Source organism: Otolemur garnettii, unplaced genomic scaffold, assembly GCF_000181295.1.
Source record: "Otolemur garnettii isolate 467f Iridium unplaced genomic scaffold, OtoGar3 scaffold00001, whole genome shotgun sequence".
Classification (NCBI taxonomy): Eukaryota; Metazoa; Chordata; class Mammalia; order Primates; family Galagidae; genus Otolemur; species Otolemur garnettii.
In genome coordinates, this window is record NW_003852396.1 from 51801631 (window position 1) to 51809089 (window position 7459).

Sequence of the window (7459 nt, forward strand, 5' to 3'; positions counted from 1 at the left end):
TCACACTCAACGTTTTTCATTTACTCTCTTTCAATTATCTCTCTTGAAACCCTTTGAAGGGAGCCTTTGATCCTCTGCTCTACAAAAACCCACTCTACTTAAAGGTTCTCTGGATTCACAACTTGAATATAGACCACCAACTTGGAGAGTTTTACCAGCTGGCAAAGGGAGACCTTCACTTACTGTCTGGTGTGCATTTAGATAGCCTATTATAAAAATATATTTCTTAAATAAAGAAGATTTACAGTAAAATTATGAAAGATGATAACTTGCACATATGGCATTGACATGCTGGATGACCAGATGGTGAATTAACCCACATACAAAACAAAACAGAAGCAAGATGGTGCAGACCTGCTTGGAGACTACAGATCTTGATTTTTATTATTCCTTGGAATATTAAACATTGCAATGATGCAAAAAAGTTTAATAGCTAATTTGTGCTATTAGCATTCCTATACAAAGAGATATTTTATAGCTTTCACATGTGTGAAAATGATCAAATGGAGAATTCTTATAAACTCACGGATAGCTCAAATTTAGGAGAAATTTAAAGGCTGCATTTTTAAAATTGATACATTTGCTTTGGGAAATAGTATGGCAATTCACAATTGGACCAATATTGTATTTATAGTGTCTGATACTTCTAATGTTGCTTCTAAAATGTCATCATGCCAGCATAATGAAACAAAGGAAAGCAGAAATGACTACAATTTCATTGCCGGAATATCTGCAATAGCACAAACTTTAAAGGGACATACATGTTAATGGACAAATTGCCAGATGCACAGACAACAAAATAAATGTCCAACAAAAAGGGGGTTTGTTGGTATGATACGGTGATGTCCCTTAAGATACAGAAGAAACGTGCACAATAGGTTTCAAAGCAGAAAAAAACAAATAATATGTGACACATAATGTAATTATCATACAGTAGAAAAATTATGAGCTCCTTTCTTCTCACAATATTCTTCTTTTTGCTTCATTTTATTTTCCATAACAAGAAAGCATACCGTTGCATAATTGTTCAGATTTAACACTTCAAGTTAAAACATTTATAGATGACATAGTTTCACTTGCATAGAGTGGTTTTTAATTTGGATATTACACATTATGATAATATTTTACCTCTATCTAATTCTTCTAGCAAGCACATTCAATACTCTTAATTTGGAGATTGAATAGACGATTTACTTTGGGCAATAGAAATTGACAAAAAGGATAATGTTCTAATCCTGAGCTCAGGTTGTTAAGAGGTCTCCTATATTTCCACTAGCCCACATGCACCTCCTCCGTGGCCTTGAGCAGAGCATGTCATAAGTAGCCCATTGAGGTCAAGTAGCTGAGAGGCCTGAAAAGCCTTTTGCTCTTGCCCCATATCTGAAACTTGAAACAGGCACAGAGAGCATGAGCGATCAACCAGACTTCCTGTAAACCAGTAGAAAGAAGAGGAAGCTTGATCCTGAGATCAACAGAGGTGACCACAGCAAAATATACAGGTATGAGCATAAATCATAGCTTTTGTTAGCCACTGAGTTTGGGGGTATTTTGTTATTTAGCATTGATAGACACGATTATTTCTTGCCACAGCAGAAAAAAAAAATAAAGAAAAATGCCTAAGAGGAAAAAATGAGTACAGAATGACAAGAGTGAAATTGGTCATAATAAATCTTACATTTGACAGATCAGGATTAGCAAAAAAACCTCCCAAATTATGGATGTGACAACGTGCTGTTATAACCACCTTCCAGGCTGTGTCATAGAATTCTGTGAACTCTTCCATTTTCTAGGATTTTGAAACTTGGTATCAAACTGAATCTAAAAATGTACATTTCTATTATTTTGTTTTTGATTTTCTTTTTTTATAACAAGGGAATGTGACTATGCAAATTTTTTATTTCAATAAGCCTTCACTAGTTGGAGAAGATGGAGTTAGGATTTAGTCTGAACAACAAAATGTATAACAAGGTTTGGAAGTTTCTTTTGAGTGATTTATCAGTGAAAAAGTGTTAGGGTTAATGGAGGTGGTCATTGTAAGTCGATGAAAATCCTCATATAGATGAATTTGATCTTAAGTAACCTATTAACTTTTAAAGGTATTTCTGATTAACATAAATGTTCATGAATGAATGAATAAATTAATTAATAAAAAAATTAATGAGCATCATCCAGGAAAGCTGATCATCAAAAACTGTAAAGGAAAGAGAAAAGGACAATCAGAACCAAACTCTGCAAACTAGATAATCATCATAAAATGTTTTGAAGATAGGATTGTTTTCTTTCTCAATTGAGACTATTACTAAGCCTGTCTTATCTTCATTATAATCTTAATAAGACCTACCTAACTCTAAATTTAGTAACCAATCCTTGATAACCATAAATTGTAGGTAGAGGTTCAATATCTAAATATAACTTTGTTTAAAAAAATAGGTTTGCTGTAAAATGATTTTTATTCTTCTGGGCAATACCTAGTAATGGAATTATGGGATCAAATGAAAGGTCAACTTTTAAATCCTTGAGAATTCTTTATATTTCTTTCCAAGACATTTGCACCAGAATGTCTATTGCAGCCCAATTCATAATTGCCAAGTCGTGGAAGCAGCCCCCCCAAACCCATCAACCCATGAATGGATTAGCAGGCTGTGGTATATGTATATCATGGAATACTATTCAGCCATAAAAAAGAAGACAGAGACTTTATATCATTTATGTTTAGCTGGATGGAGCTGAAAGACATCCTTCTTAGTGAAGTATCTCAAGAATGGAAAAAAAGTACCCACTGTACTCAATCATTATGAAACCATTCTAAATACACTTACACTGTATTACGAATGATCAAACACAAATATAATCTACCCAGGGGGAAGGGAGAAGGTGTTTGGTGGGAGGAGGAAGGGCATTCTACAGCATCGTGACTGATGTGCACAATGTAAGGGTATATTTCTAAACAACCGAGAGTAAACTTAAACGTCTTACCACAAAAAATAAGTAAGTGAGGTGATGGTTATATTAATCTGTTTGAATTAAGCATTTCATATTACATATCAAATCATCACATTGTACCCCATAAATGTATACAGCTATGATTTAATAAATAATTTTTAAAAATAGGTTTATTATAAAGCAAGAATCTAAGTTGCCAGAGGATTTATTGTAAAATGTATAGCATTAAATCAAAAATAATATAATTTACTCATTTTTTTCTATTTTAAAGGAAAATTCTCTTGTTTGGTCTTGCCAAAGGAAAGGAGTTTCTCACATTTTAAGGTATTCTGAACAATCATAAAGAGTCCTACATTCACTGATATTTCACAAAAAGCATGTGTGCATTTGTGGAGAAAGAACATTTTTAGAATTACAGAGGTCACCAGTTTTCACAGTAAGTTTTGTCTTTTTTGGTTGAAGAATTCTTATGATTTATCATTCCTGGGATTTATCTTTGGGCAACTTATGCTTTTTGGAAGTATGATGACCAAAAAAAAAAAAAAAAAAAAAAAGTAGGATAAAGTCTGCCAGTGATGAATCACGTAAAAAGTTTATATATACCTAAACAAGGAATGTCCTGTAATAGTTCACAAAAAAGTACTTCGTATTTCCCGATAACACATCTTTATTTTTATCTTCTTTAATAGAAAGTCATAGTAGAAATACTGGCATTTATCCTCTTATATAGTTAATAGGTGTAGATGTCCATTCCATAAATACCTTTAGTAAGTCTTTATTTGTTCTAAGTATTAAAATTATAATTATGCTTAGGTTTTTTCATTCCACTTCTATTAGTTTTGAGCATCTTAGTGGGTTTGTTAATGTGTTAAGTATCACAAGTGCCATTTTATAGTAGTTAGTTAAATAGGGATTTTATTAACATAGCCATTCTTCCTAATGTTAAGATTTTTTATTAGGTTGTTACACTATATTGTCTTTTTTTCCCAGTAGTAAAAGAAATATACTCTCATGATAGAGAAAGAAAATTAATATCATTTCAATAAAGAAAATGAAATCACCCATAATTAGACTCACACAACTACTCTTATTATTTTGAAGTTTCATAAATATGCACATAGTCATCCTATTTAAGATTCTTGGGCAGAATTGGTGAGATTTTTAGTTTTTATAACCTATGAAATTATGAAGAATTATAGTAATAGAGAATGACTTCAGAATTACCTTCCTCTGGAACTTCTTAAAGTATTTGAAGGCACTAAAATGTAGTGTTTCAAAATGACTTTTTGATAAGTTTGTTTTTTTCCAATGTATGCAATGTAAAAAAGAAACCTAGGAATATAAAAAGAGTCGTGTGTCTACTGAAATACACAAGCGTATGCAGATAAGATAGAAAGGGCAGAATTGAAGGTTGGTTATATTGAAAAGAAACAGTAGTAGATATTCCCACAACATAAACGCAAGTATCAATACGTTTAGAACTAGAAGATGTTAGGGATAATCTGTTCCAACCATTCACTTCACAAATGCAGAACTTGAGGTCTATTTAAGTGAAATTATTTGTCAAAGGCTAAGGAAAAACTTCAGGGACACATTTGGAAAAGAACCCAAGTTTCTTGCTTGCTGCTCATTCTATTGGGCCTACTGCCCCTTTTTCTTCCTCTCTGTTTGCTGGACAACGATGAATGAATCCCTAGAGTCATACTTGATTTCTATAAGGGCCACCATATACAGCCACATAGGTTGGGCACTGCAGAACTACATGGTTTGCACACACAAAGCCGTCTATACGAATCAAGTCCTGTGGAGCTGAGTGATGCTTAAGCCAGTCAGTGGTAAAAGATGGCCTGGTCACTACTCCTTTCCTTTAACTTTTAGGGGGATTAAAGAACAATACTCCTAAAGCATTGCTAGAGTTTTACAGTTTCAGGGAACTTAGAAAACAATTTTGTATGCACCTCCAATTCAAGTTTTACATAGCTGCCAAAATAATCTAAGTCAAACATTTGATTGCACATTCCCTTGGTTACAACCCCTCTGTACTCACCATTTCCTGTTAGATGGGATTCAAAATCCTTAATACGTTTTATAAGGCCAACCTTGTAAGATGATAGTCTTTCCTTTCACTGAAATAAGATAGGAGGGATATATTTGGAGGCTTCCTTACCAAGCATGTACACAGAAATCTGTGTTTCAGTTTTGCTAGAAGGAATCTCAATGAACCTGAGAGCAAAGACCAGGTGGAAACATTACATCTTCATATGATGGGCAGCAGGAAAGCAATGATAAAAAGAATTGTGAGACGCCAAGTCCCTACTCGCAACACTTCACATATAGTGTAGATTAAAGTTTCAGGGAGTACAATGAGATGACGCAGAACAAAAAGGGGCTATATATATAATTTTTTTGGTGTAAAAGTTGGTTTTTTTTATTATGGTAGTAGGAAAAATTAATAAATTTTTATTCAAGGAATTTCATATGTCATTCTGCTGTCCATCTCAATGGCTGGAGTCAATGAAGATTTACCTTCAAGACAGCCCTATTTAATGACCAGATCCTCAATCCACACTTGTCCTCTTAGCCCTACATAATAACAAAAGTTTACAGCTCCAAAGATGTTCACATAAAACAAGCCTCCCTTAGCTCCGCAAACCACCTAGTTAGTAGCTATCCTGAAGTTAGCTAAAATTAGCTAGAAATATCTCTTCTGTAAGGTGCAAGAGATCTATGCATGCACTGTTCCTGCTGTAAAATCTATTAGACAATCACGGTTGCTTGCTTTGTATTTCCACTTGGACAGTGTCACATGCAGGCAATAGCGGGAAAACAATAGTCTAATAAAGTGCTAATAAAATGTCCCCAGTAGGCTGAGTGCTAGCAAAGTAGCAGATAGAAAACCTAGTGGAAGTTTTTTTTATGGTCACGTCCAAAAGGGGCTGTATATAACAGCTGCCAGTTCGAGCAGGCCCAGAAGGACACGTTGTTTTTGCTGCATGCTGGGCAAAGAGCATGTGGCTTCCACCATGTGAGATGGAAGTGTTCAAACCATGGCACCTGCTTCTCAATGGGGTTCAATGAAAAGCAGATATCCTGCACCTCTGTGGACTCCAAAAGCATCGCTTCCAACACAACCCAGAAGTTTAAGCTTTAAAAGGCTTCTAGCAGCCACTTGGGATATCAGAAGACCCCTAGCTGCTAGGCAGGCCACTCAGTACCCACCAGGGGAAATTGTAGGGACTAAAGTTATGTGTTTCCCCTGGATCATATCGCCTTGCTATTGACTTTTTCCTTCTTGTCCCCCTTGTATTATACATTGTTGGGGGGGGAAGTTTTGTAGGAATAAACAAATACAATAAAACAAAAGAAACAACAAAAATATCTCTTAGATTTAGTTCTGAGGCCTGGTTTGCAGCTACTCAATATGTAATAAAGAAACAATGTGCAAATCACACTACAGGTGTGTGAAGCCTGCACCAAAGACGTAAATTAAATTTACTTTCAACTCTCATCCTTTCATTTGTGGGACATCCAGGGCCTTCCTCAACACTTTTACAAATTCCCACATATTCATATTCTCAGAATTACCTCTGGCTCTGAATGATTTGATTCATGGTTTTATTCTTTCTATTTATTTAAGGATTTGTTGGCAAACAATGATTTATTGGGTTGTTTTTTTGTAAGCTCCGGTTCCCCCTGGATCCCCCTGCCTTCTCCCATTTCACAAAACCCTCCCAAGTTCCCCGTGGATGAATGATGGTGGGAGCCTGTCCATCTAAACTGTAACCGTTGTTACTTAAACTGTATCCGTAACCTAAACTGTAACCATTGTTACTTAAATTGTATCTATAACTTAAACTGTAACATTGTTACTTAAACTGTATCCAAAACATAAACTGTAACCATTGTTACTTAAAATGCATCCATGATGACCCATGCTGTAACCCAGGCACACTGAGCTAACCAGCCATGTCTCACCTGTAACCTGCTTGCTCAAAAATTATATAAGGCAACTTGCCCACTACTGGGATGAAACTGTCTCTCAGGACAGTCCCCTGCACAGATTCAATAAATTTCTGATTGATTGCACTTAAGTGGGGTCCAAGCCAATACTTCCAGGTTGCTGGGGTATAGCAGTTTGTTGCAAATCACAGTTACCCAACAAACTGTGGCTTACCAAAATCCATGCCATTTTATTTACTTTGTAAGAAATCGAAAGATAAGGAGCCACAAGCTGTTACAGATGCTTAGTGGTCCCATAGGCAAGCCAGGATCTTTCACATTAGTTTGTCATCTTTAATAGATGATTTTTTTCTCATCATGATTGTCTCCTCTGTAATGAGACAGAATTACACTATATCCAAACAGAAGAAAGCAGAAGGGGAGAAGCTGGGAGAGGCACGCTGGCTGGATCCGTTCTCTTAAAAGTGATGATAGTCGATGATAAGTTATTAGCACACAAAAAATGAAGTTGGAATGTTCTCAACACAAAGAATTAAATGATAAAATTCTTGAGGTT

General features: G+C 35.2%; 1 pseudogene; it reads right to left on the minus strand.

Annotated features, from left to right (window-relative positions):
* Positions 1–5794: 5794 nt before the first annotated feature.
* Positions 5795–5892, minus strand: LOC111724654 (annotated as a pseudogene).
* Between the last annotated feature and the right edge of the window lie 1567 nt (positions 5893–7459).